Raw genomic sequence first — 12872 nt, forward strand, 5'->3', positions numbered from 1 at the left:
ATTACCAGATATATGACCAAAAAGTCCATTATGAATAATGATTAGAAATTGGAACAACAGGGGCCCCAGAAAATTAAAGAGTAAATTGAAAATGATCCAGTATTTTATGATAGAATGACCAAAAGAACCCTTAAGACCCCATGTATTTTGATCCACGGAGGACGGGGTCTGTCAGGCTTTGAACATTAATAGTAGAATACCCGTGGATCCGGAAAAGAGCAAGCTGAAACATTGGAATTAGAAATTAGAGAGCAATTGATTAAGAATGAATATGTGCTACATTTGTGCCTGTGCTGCACTTATACCACCAGATAACAGGAGCCTCTCGGACCCTGAGAACCAGATCAAAAACAACCTCATGGTTCAGACTTTAATCAAGGGGTCTGAGATAAGGAGGACTGTTCACAAAGGGACAGGTTATGCATATGTATAGGAATGTTCATGTATATGTAACTCTTTACTAAAGCAATTTGCCACATTAGGAGTGCATGACTTTGGTGGGACTACCTGCCCCGTGCTGCATGGAACTGAGTAAACATACCTACTTTATACCTACTGATTGTGGAGTCAGCTTTCTGTGAGTCATTTTGGTGAGCCAGGCAGGAGACACTCTGCTCAGCTGTGGGATCGGCTGCAGCGTGGACACCCCTAGGTGCACCCTGAGCGTTTTGCTCAGAGGGGACTCCACTCTCAGCTGCTCACCGCAGGAGCAAAGATCTCCTGAAACTGCAGACAAACGGTATGTTTTCGGCTGCTGGAGGGATACTAACTGGAGTGTTAATAATTGTATGTGTTTTTATGTATGTATTTTGTGTTGTATTTTGTGTTGAAATTTTGTATATTGTAATATTTGCATATTGTACGTATTTTGTGTTGAAAGTATTTGTGTAAGTGTAAGGGTTTGAAACAAAGTGTTACAAGTCACTTCACGAAGAACACAGTCAGAGACAATACTTGTTTGGTTGGTTATCATTCTATTCCTGTGGTATGAATGAGATGTGCTGGAGGCCTCCGTGTGCGATTGTGCTGTGTGAGTGAGACGCAGCGTTGCTGCAAAGCGAGTGCAGAGATCCGATCCGTTGTTCCGTACACTCTGCAAGGGGAGTGGGCAGAGACGAATGAAGTGCTTGACAGACTGAAAAGAAGTGCTGTTTTATCCAAGTTTTGAGTGGTGCTGCCTAATATATGGGCCCGGTGTATCTTGTGTATCTTGTGTATCCTATTTTTGCTCTTAAATGTTTTGACTGTGACAAGAAAAAGGCAGGAGCATGATCTGACTCTACTGGTGCTTTCGTCTGTGCTTCCTGCAACATATGAGGCCCGCACAGGCCGAGACCTGGACTCGCTGAGACCTGAACAGGCCGAGAGACCGGAGCGGCGCCGAGAGACTGGAGCGGCGCTGGGAGACCAGAGAAACTACGGAGGGACTACCGCTGGACGGAGAGAGCCCTGGGACGCTGCAGAGCCACGGACGGCTCTGAGAGACAAAGAATAGACCTGACAGAAGCTGCAAAACGCAGGGAAATTGAAGTAATTGCAGAACATCCGAGATCGAGTTGCTACGGGAGACCAGAGGCGTCAGTGGACACCGGCAGTCGACTCTCACCGTGAGGCGAGTCGGCACAGAGCAGAGGGGCGGACATCAGGACCCTGCAGCCTGTCTGACGTAACCATGGAGGCAGCGGCAGCAGCGGCTGTGCTGCTTCACTCTAGCATTCTTTTTATAAGAGGTTTATCTTGCAATGCAAAAAAGACTATTAGTCCCCAGATCGGTGTTATAACCATTACTAATGACGACTTAGCTCTATTGCAGGGCAGGAGTGCAGAGATGCAGATTACACTGCCAAATGACCACCGGCAGGCTCATTCACAAACCTAAGGTTGCAGCTGGCACTGCCTGCAGCCGTATAGCAGACGTTACACTCTCTTTCCTAACTAGTAATCATGTGTCTCATCCAGTTGTGGTGAATGGTCAGTGGCAAAAAGAAAAGGAGGATGCCACTGACACTAACAGCATGGGTAATAGGAGTAGTATAAGTGACACAGGTGACAGTGCAGGGCGCTCTGCCTGCTGCTCGCCTTCACCTGACTGTGCACTGCTGCCGACGGTGCTAGAGTAAAATGTGAAGACTGCTCAGATGGCAGTGATGAGAGTGCTTGTGTGAAGAAGATGTGTGCTGAATCTGACTTTGTGTGCAACAGTGGTCAGTGTGTGCCAAACAGATGGCAGTGTGATGGGGATCCGGATTGTGAAGATGGGTCTGACGAAAGTGCTGAGCTGTGTCATATGAGAACAGTGTCATGGAAATGTGATGGTGAAAAAGACTGTGACAGTGGAGAAGATGAAGAGAATTGTGGCGATGTGACAGAGATCCTTATTGTAAGGATGGAAGAGATGAAATTAACTGCCCTTCCTGGACCTGCAGGCCAGACCAGTTCAGATGTGAAGATGGGAACTGTGTCCATAGGAGTAGGCAGTGCAGTGGTGTGAGACTGTCTGGATGGCACTGATGAAGCCAACTGTAACAATGTTATTCAGTGCTCTGGACCTGGCAAATTCAAGTGCAGAAGTGGAGAATGCATAGATATCAATAAAGCGTGTAACCAGCAGAGAGACTGCAAGGACTGGGGTGATGAGCCCCTGAAGGAATGCAACATAAATGAATGTGACTGTCCAGCTGGGAAACTGTGGAGATAGTGATGAATGCCAAAACCCTGGTATCTGTAGTCAAATCTGTATCAACCTGAAAGGGGGCTACAAATGTGAATGTAGCCATGGCTATCAGATGAATCCTGCTACGGCAAAGCAAACTACATAACCGTTGCTTAACTTGTCAGAAGATAAAAAAGAAAGTGTTTCAACAAGCAGCCACGAGAGGGAAGAATCACTGAACCCCCGATGTGAGGGACTGTACCTTGTTTTACTGACTACTGAAACAGCTGTGAGAACCGCAGAAAGGGACCCACGCATCCAGAATAAAAGGACCAGTAACTACTGAAACTTGGAGGGTTGAGTCCGCTCCTGGGAAACTGAAACTCAAGCTAAGGGAGAACTAATATTCTGGCAACGAGGCTCTGCATGAATTAAGGATGCCAAATAAAGGGGACAAGCCTAAAGGGAGAAAAGGGAGAAGGCAAGACCGGGGCAGGACCCTCCACTGCGGTGTGTAAGGTCTACCGAGGGAGGCAACCCCTATGGGTATTGACTGCCGAGTGAGAGGGCCTCGACCGGACTTCTCCCCCACTAAGATCAGGTTGTCCCGAGAAAATAACATAAAAAAAAAAAACCTCTTTTTTAAACCTATATAAAATTGTGATTTGTTTTCCAGGAGCTGGATCACCCTGACAGGCCGAACGGTAATACAAGCCTGAAGTGACCCTGAAAGCAGGCCTAACTCCTTGACTGAAGGCGTTTGCCTATTATAATCCAGCTACGTGGGCAGAAGACAGATCCTGGGACTATAGGACCCCAGTATATATACTAAATTGAATAATTAGGTTATTAGGGTTATTAGCTGTAATAGAAATAGTTATAAATGATGAGAACTGATCTAAATGAGTTATAAAGATGAGAACTGCTTTGTATCAAAATTGCCTAGCTTTGGATTATTTACTAGCACAAGAAGGAGAAGTCTGTGGAAAATTTAGCTTTAGTAATTGCTGTTTAAAGATTGATAAAAAGGGTGTTTCTTCCTAGTAGCTGATAGAATGTTATGTTCTGGTTTAGGATGAGAAGAATGTTAATAATATGATGATGTTTTAATTGTTTTTAATTGTTACAGAGCAGTGCTTACACCAAGCCAAGGACCAAGCCAAATTCAGCTTCTCACTGTCCTGCCAGCAGGCAGGCTGGGAGGAGGGCCGGACTGCTCGGGGTTAGGTTGGGCATTGGTCAGCAGGTGGTGAGCAATTGCATTGTGCATCACTTGTTTCATACACATTATTACTAGTAGTACTATTATCATCATTATTGTTATTATCTTCTTGTTTTTATCTCAACTCACAGGCTTCACTTTCCCATTTCTCTCTCCCATCCCAGAGAAGGAGGGGGGGGAGGTGAGCAAGCAAACACAAACCTGGAAGGATATGGAATGGGATTTATTTTCATGGCTGCCTGGTGGACCATGGGTTAAAAGAGTGTTATTTTTATTGTTATGTGGTGTAATGATGTTATTGTTTATACCTTGTATGATACCTTGTCTTACATTATTAATACACCGGGTGATAAATAGTACATTTGTAATAACTTCATTAAAAAAGGAAGGGGATATGTCAATTATGATGTTTAAGAATTGGACCCTCCAAGAATGGACTGATGAAATCCAGTTATTAACAACAGAAGTGACACGAATTGTTGATATTAAAAAGAAGATAAGGGATTGTGAGAAATGTTTTAACAATTCGTGTCCATCTATTTTTTTAATCTATTTTTTTAATCTATTTTTAATCTATTTTTTTTAATCTATTTTTTTAGAAGTAGTAATGAATATGTATTAGTCTAGGAGCATAAAAATCAGCTGCTTGATGTAACTGGTGTGTGTCCTGGTGGAGCGGAGACTCCCAGTGCACCCAGCGCTGTTTGCTTACCTCTATTCCTTTATATTCTTTCAATAAATCCTATTTTTTTTTATTTAATCCTAATTTGAATCCTGAGCCATTTATAACAGTTAACCTCCTGGTTGCCCAATTTTCAATGGTTGAAACAAGTGTTCATTGCTCTAATCGCATTAGTAGTGTTAGGAATATTTGTGTGCATGTTGTTTAGATGCCTGCTTTGTTGTGTTACTGTAAATAATGAAAGTATCTGATGCAAAAGAATTTGCATGGGAAAAGAAAAGGGGGGATTGATTAAGGAGGTATTGGGGAGGCATTGGGGAGGCAAGGACAATCCCCAGACATGGACTGTATATCTCGAAACAAGACACTGGAACTCATGATAAGGAAGCGGCAGACGGACAGAGAAACAAACGTAAGGACTATAAATCTCAAAACTGGACATTGGAATTCATTATAAAGATACAACAAACGGAAGAATTAGCAACAACCAGCTCTTGCAATTAAGAAACCTGCCAATTCAGCAGATTCCTGACCAAAGGTGAAAAGTACACTGTGAGGAAGACTCGGGGTCTTCCTCCCAAAGACCCCTGCCCACGTCCCAAAGACCCCTGCCCACAATTCTTGGGAGGCTCTACGCAGGCGCAAGGTGCCAAAAGGCTAATTAGCATGAGAAGCGAGGGAAGGCGGGGATAGGTAATGCATATGTATAGGTGCTTGTAGAATATTGATAGATTGATTGTATAAATTCAAGACTGCTTTCCGCTTTAGGTATGCATGATAGGTGGAGAGATCCCCCGTGCATCCAGCGCTGCAATAAAGAATATACCACTTAAAGGAATTTCGGCTTCGATCTTTGAATCACCTGCAGGCCAGACCAGTTCAGATGTGAAGATGGGAACTGTGTCCATGGGAGTAGGCAGTGCAGTGGTGTGAGAGACTGTCTGGATGGCACTGATGAAGCCAACTGTAACAATGTTATTCAGTGCTCTGGACCTGGCAAATTCAAGTGCAGAAGTGGAGAATGCATAGATATCAATAAAGTGTGTAACCAGCAGAGAGACTGCAAGGACTGGGGTGATGAGCCCCTGAAGGAATGCAACAAAAATGAATGTGACTGTCCAGCTGGGTTTGAGTTTGTAGACAAGAGAAACTGTGGAGATATTGATGAATGCCAAAACCCTGGTATCTGTAGTCAAATCTGTATCAACCTGAAAGGTGGCTGCAAATGTGAATGTAGCCGTGGCTATCAGATGAATCCTGCTACAGGAACCTGGAAAGGGCCATACGGGTACAGAAATACAAATAACACCCGTGTTTACAGTGACGCTGCTAAGCAGGGTTTAGGGGCTTATACCATGGAGACAAGGGGTAACAACTACAGTGTTTGGAACAATTGTACAGCTTTGGCCTTACCTCCTGATGTTTTTCTGATTTGTGGGGATAGGGCCTGGCAAGGTATCCCTGCAAATGCTATCAGATGTCCATGTTACTTAGATAAACTCATTGTATTTGCTCCTAGCTTGTTACAGTTGCATGAGATCACCAGACATAAATGGGCATTGCTTGCACCGGATTGCAATGATAATGTTGAGTTGCAGCTAGAGCAGCATTGGCAATTTTAGTGCCTGGAGTGGCACCTCCGGCCGCACGTAACAACTTAGAAAAATTGGTATGCTGGGCCGAGAGGCAAGCCTATGCCACGACAGAGATACTTGAGGAGATGTTACCAGATCAAAATAGTCTGCAACATCTGCTTTTACAGGATCAAGCTGCTATTGACATCTTGCTTTTGGCTCAAAGGAATGGGTGTGAGGACTTTAAGGGAATGTACTGTTTAAACCTTTTTGATCATAATGTGTCAATTCACAAATCCATTACTTTCCTGAAAGAGCACATGAGAAAGATTCAATATGGTATCAATCCTTTCAATCAATGGTTCACTGATTTGTTTGAAACGATGCATAGATGGTTACTGGGATTAGTCAAAGAGGGATTAAGGATTCTGTTTGCTGTGGTGTCAATCATCATTGCATGTGGTATTGTGATAAATGTGGTTAAAGGGTTACTTGCAAAAATGTTATATTGGGCGTGGTTTGCTCAAAAAAGAAAAAAAAAAAAAAAAAAAAAGGGGGAATTGTTGAGGGATTTTTGAAACAGCAAAAATCCCATGGCTTGCTGTAGCTGAGCAAACCAAGCTACCAGGGCAACTATGAGAAGTTCCCATGACAGTGTTCCCACATCGCCCAATTGAGGAATTCAGGAAAATATTGTTACCAGTAGCTGGCTTCAAGGACAAGGTCTATGTGACTGCTAATCACAACGGGGTTGTTTTCTTGCAGGTGGGGTTGTTTTCTTGTAACTGTTTGTCTGAGTTCTTTTGACCAATGATCTTGTGTGAAACACTGTCCGCCCCTGTTAAGTTCACTATAAAAGTTAGGCTATTCGGGCAATAAAATGGAGCATGATCTGACTCTGCTGGTGTCTGTCGTGCTTTCGGCCGTGCGTCCTCTAACATACTCTCCCAGCTCAAAAATAAAGGGAAAACTTCCCAATGTAGTAACAGTAAATCTGGTGTCAGGTGCCAGTCCCCAGGTCTGTCTGAAACAAAATGCAGCCAGGACTGGTTCTCCAAGGACCTGTTCATCAATAGGGGCTCCACAGAGAGGCTGCCTCTCCAAACATGATGAGCCTTCATGATTTATTCCTGCATAGTGACAGACTGGCTCACTGCTAAGCAAGACAACACTGAAGCCATATCTTCAACCAAGAGGCTTCTGCAGCCAAATCGGTCTCAGCCAGGGAATGGCTAACCACTGGATAGTCCCAAACAGTTTTTAAACCATTCACAACAACTCAGGCTCAAATAAGGCATCTGAAAGTGTTTAGATCAAGGCTGCAATAAGGTTTACAGCATTGGCAGCAACTGTAGTCTTGCCGAGGTACAAGTGAGAGCCCTGCAGCATCCACAGCCTGCCACGAGCACTGACCTCGTCTGGGGAACACTGGCTGCAAGTTCTCCCCTTTGCCTTCTGAGCACACCCAGAGATGGAAGAAAGTAATACCCACGGAAGATGTGGTTTAAGAATCTGCACAGCTGTGGTGGTTTTACTCAGGTGGGCAGCCGAGCTCCACCACAACCGCTCTCTCACTCCCCCTCTCCTCAAAGAGGAAGGGGGAGAAAATATAACACAGAGAACTCGAGGTTTGAGATGAGAAAGGTTTAATTAAAGGGAAAGGGAATGGGGAGGAAAAAAACCGACAGCGCATTTGCCACCATCCATGAGTCAGTGTAGAGATACAGTACCGGCCAGTTTTCTCTTTCAGCAATTTTTAGGGCCAGTTGTATAGCTTTCACTTCTGCATACTGACTCGACTCGCCTTCCCCTTCCATGGCCTCCACAACTTGTCATGTGGGACTCCACACAGCAGCTTTCCACTTCCGATGGCTCCCTACCACACGGCAGGATCCGTCAGTGAACAACACATACTGCTTTCTGTCTTCTGGCAACTCATTCTATGGTGGTGCCTCTTCAGCACGGGTTACCTCTTCTGTTGGCACTCCGAAATCTCTGCCTTCCGGCCAGCCCATAATCTCTTCCAGGATTCCCGGGCGGTTGGGTTTCCCCATTCGAGCCCGCTGTGTAATTAACGCTACCCATTTACTCCACGTAGCATCGGTTGCATGATGTGTAGTGGAGATTTTCCCTTTGAACATCCAATGTAACACAGGTAGCCGTGGGGCCGAGAGAAGTTGTGCTTCTGTACCAACAACTTCTGAAGCGGCTCGAATCCCCTCATATGCTGTTAATATTTCCTTTTCAGTTGGGGTGTAATTGGCTTCTGATCCTCGATAGCCCCGGCTCCAGAACCCCAGAGGTCGGCCTCGAGTTTCTCCTGGGGTCTTCTGCCAGAGGCTCCAGGTGAGCCCATGCTCCCAAGCTGCAGTGTACAGTATGTTTTGCACAGCTGGTCCGGTACGGACAGTCCTAAGGGCTACTGCACGAGCTATTTCTTGTTTGATTTGTTCAAATGCCTGTTGTTGCTCGGGGCCCCACTCAAAATAGTTTCTCTTTCGAGTCACTCGATATAGAGGACTCACAAGCTGACTATAGCCTGGCACATGCATTCTCCAAAATCCCACAAGGCCTAGGAAAGCTTGTGTTTCGTTTTTGCTAGTTGGCGGAGACATAACTGTTATTTTGTTGATCACATCCATCGGAATGTGGCGACGTCCATCCTGCCGTTTTACCCCCAAGAACTGGATTTCCTGTGCAAGTCCCTTGACCTTATTCTGTTTAATGGCAAAGCCAGCTTTCAGGAGAATTTGAATTTTTTTCTTCCCTTTCCCAAAAACTTCTGCTGTGTTACCCCATACGATGATATCATCGATGTACTGCAGATGTTCAGGAGCGTTCCCCTGTTCCAGTGTCGTCTGGATCAGTCCATGGCAAATGGTAGGGCTGTGTTTCCACCCCTGGGGCAGTCGATTCCAAGTATACTGAATGCCCCTCCAAGTGAAAGCAAATTGTGGCCTGCATGCTGCTGCTAGAGGGATAGAGAAAAATGCATTAGCAATATCAGTTGTAGCATACCACTTGGCTGCCTTTGACTCTAGTTCGTACTGGAGTTCTAGCATGTCTGGCACTGCTGTACTTAGTGGTGGTGTGACTTCATTCAGGCCTCGATAGTCCACTGTTAGCCTCCACTCGCCATTGGACTTTTGCACTGGCCATATAGGACTGTTAAAAGGTGAATGAGTCTTGCTGATCACTCCTTGGCTCTCCAGATGGTGAACTAACTCATGGATAGGAATCAGGGAGTCTCGGTTGGTGCGATATTGCCGCCGGTGCACAGTTGTAGTCGCAATTGGCACTTGCTGTTCTTCAATCCTCAGCAATCCTACAACGGAAGGGTCTTGTGAGAGACCAGGCAGGGTAGACAGCTGCTTAATCTTCTCTGTGCTCAAGGCAGCTATGCCAAAAGCCCACCGGTACCCTTTTGGATCCTTGAAGTACCCTTTCTTGAGGTAGTCTATGCCAAGGATGCACCGAGCCTCTGGGCCATTCACGATGGGATGCTTTTGCCACTCATTCCCAGTTAGACTCACTTCAGCTTCCAATACAGTTAGCTCTTGGGATCCCCCCGTCACTCCGGAGATAGAGATGGGTTCTGCCCCTTGCTGGCCTGACAGCATTAGTGTACACTGTGCACCTGTGTCCACTAAAGCTTTATATTTCTGCGGTTACGGTGTGCCAGGCCATAGAATCCACACAGTCCAGTAAATCCGGTTGTCCCTCTCCTCTACCTGGCCAGAGGCAGGGCCCCACTAGTCCTGGTCGGAGTATCTATCAATTAATTCTTCCAAATGTGAAGCAGAAGTCTCTTCGTCAGGGTCAGGAGTAATACTATCCCTTCTACTGCCTCTGGGGGACTGCCCAACAGAAACTGGGGCAGCAATCCTCCTAGGGGCCCTCTTTGTTGCTGCTGTATCTTTCCATAGTTCACGTACCCGAGCAGCTAGGGCCGAGGTCGGTTCACCATCCCACTTCCTCATATCTTCCCCGTGGTCACGTAAATAAAACTACAAGGCTTCATTGCCTTCTAGCTGTTGGGTATTGTTGGTAACAACCTGATCTCCATTTCCACTGTTTTGTCTTTACTACAGGGGCGACTGATATCATAGATGGTCGGTCCTCTGGGGTGGTCACAGTGTGTGCTGTCTCATCATCAAATTCAGGAACCTCCCTATCCCCTTGAGGGTGCTGGGCAATGTTAATTGACATCTGATAGGCGTAAGCCAGACCCCAGCAGAGTGCAGCAAGCTGGTGGAGTTCTCTAGTATTGCCAGGGTCAGGGCATACGTCTTTCAAACATTCTACCAGTTTTCTTGGATTTTGTACTTGTTCAGGGGTGAAATTTAGAACCATTGGAGGAGAAAACCGTGATAGGTACCTGCCCAAATCCCCCCACACACCTTGCCACCCACAACTACTTTGTCTGGGGACAGGTCCTTGGATAATATTCTTAATAAATTGCTTTACCTTGGGGAGGAAGACAAACACTAGACCTAGTAATAGGAGGATAATATCTGACCAAGGGTATCCAAGATACTGAAAGGCTGCTGTAATTAGCCCACAGGGAGAAAAGTAGAAGGCACCACCCCCGATATTATTCACTGATTGACTGCTAGGGGCAAAAAAGAAGGCTCTGTAATTCTTAATATTTTCAATAAGATAATCTCCATGAGACCAGGAGGATAACAATGCCGGGCCTGAATACCAAACAAAACTGAAGGCCAGTATGTTACAGCACAACATGATAAAAAAAACAAGCACAGACTTAAACACTTTCTCCGATCGGATGTAAAGGAAAAAAGAAAACAGAGAGTGGACTACATACAACATATCCACACAGAAAAGTATTACCAGAAAAAAGATCATTATGACTACCAATATGTTAGTTGTAAATACTTCAACCAATGCTATTGTTATCTCAACCCTCGAGCCCCACGTTGGGCACCAAAAAGGACTGTGGTGGTTTTACTCAGGTGGGCAGCCGAGCACCACCACAACCGCTCTCTCACTCCCCCTCTCCTCAAAGAGGAAGGGGGAGAAAATACAACACAGAGAACTCGAGGTTTGAGATGAGAAAGGTTTAATTAAAGGGAAAGGGAATGGGGAGGAAAAAAAGAAACAAAAGAAACAATCAGTCCGCGTGGAAGCACAGAGAGAGAGAAAAAAAAAAATTATTCTCTACTTCCCATCAACGAGCGATGTTTGGCCACGTCCTGGGAAGCAGGGCCTCAAACGCGTAGTGGTTGTTCAGGAGGAACAGCCCCCTCCCCCACAAGAGCCCCCCCCCTTTTATTGCTGAGTGTGACATCAGGTGTTATGGAATATCCCTTTGGTTGGTTTAGGTCAGCTGCCCCGGCAATGTCCCCTCCCCATCACTTGCCCACCCCCAGCCTGCTGGCTCTTGGGGGCTTGGAAGGAGTCCTGATGCTGTGCCAGCACTACGCAGCAATAGACACAACACTGGAGCGTTATCAGTGCTGTTCCAGCTACGAGTGCAGAGTACAGCACTGTGTGGGCTGCTGCAGGGAAAAGGTGACTCCAGCTCAGACAGACCCAACACAACAGCCTGGACTCATCTTGCTTTAGAAGCTGCTCCTCCCTACAAGCATTGTTCCACCTTGGTCTGACCTGCTGCCCACGGTCGCTGGAGGAATCCAGACACTACCGGAGAGGGCAGGCATGGTCAGCATCGCTTCATGGGAGTTTACTTTCCCAGCTCTAGCTGCGTAAAACCTCAAGCAGACCACTACCCTGTCCCGTGCCTCAGTTTCCCCACCTGTGAAATAAGCATCATAACACCACGTTTCTGCAGCTGTTGTGAAGTTAAGTTCATTATGGGACACTTGCAGTCTGGAAATAGTTATAAGCATTCTGCAAAGCTCATTTTCCACTCATAAAGCAGACTCCTTGTGGCTTTCCCAGGCGTACACACCACTGTTCTCAGCTTACTTTGTCCTCACCAAGGACTGTATGCAGCGAAGACAGTGATCCCCATCAGCCCCAAAAGCAGGAGCTTGGGTGCCTCTCCCAGCTGTGTCCAGACCATCTGCCAGTCAGGAATGCAGTGCATCAGCTGAGGACTGGAGGAGAGCTGTCAAGGCAGTGGAAGGGCTGGGGCTGCACCATGCTGGAATTCCAGCAATGCACATACACCTGTCCTCATGCACCAGGAATGAATCCTCCCTGTCCCAGACCAGGCTGAATCACTGGAAATACCAAAGCAATGATGAAGTCATGTTCCCTGAGCAAGGAACTGGAGCCAGATATAGATGCATGGAGAAGCATGCTAAAAAGGGACTTGATGTACAGGCTGGAAGCTCTGGCAGACAGGCACCCCAGGAATTTGTCTCATTTAAAAACAGCTTGAGGCTGCCAAGAGGCTTTTTTCTCTCTCTCTCTGCAGGGAGCAGGGATCTGGGCAATACTGCAGGGGCTTTAAACTCTTTATCTGGCCCACTGAAAGAGGCACAAACTTTAGAGTGCATAGATTTGTATTCAGCTCTTTACAAGAATAAGGCAGAATTAAAATTATGACTCAGTTCCACATCCAGCATTCCCCAAATCTCCATCTTGCTGTGATGCCAGACTCCATTGACCATTATTGCCTGGTTGCTTTTGCTACAGCCTCAGCCAGCTTCCACAGAAGCAAAACATTGGTTTGGTAAGTTTTCAGTTGGGTGAGCAGCAAATAACAGCAGCTCCTGCTATTGTTCCTAGAAGTAGCATCTCAGGCATTCTGCC

General features: G+C 46.0%; 1 protein-coding gene across 1 annotated transcript in view; it reads right to left on the reverse strand.

Annotated features, from left to right (window-relative positions):
• The window catches only part of LOC311426259 (AP-4 complex accessory subunit RUSC2-like), a 117116-nt gene extending 105100 nt beyond the window's left edge, over positions 1-12016 (reverse strand). The window contains exon 1 of the mRNA XM_084502485.1: positions 11931-12016. The gene's annotated coding sequence lies outside the window, so the exon portion shown is untranslated. The remainder of the gene's footprint in view (positions 1-11930) is intronic.
• Positions 12017-12872: the final 856 nt, after the last annotated feature.

This window comes from Aythya ferina (genome assembly GCF_964211825.1).
Source record: "Aythya ferina genome assembly, chromosome: W".
In the NCBI taxonomy this organism is placed as follows: Eukaryota; Metazoa; Chordata; class Aves; order Anseriformes; family Anatidae; genus Aythya; species Aythya ferina.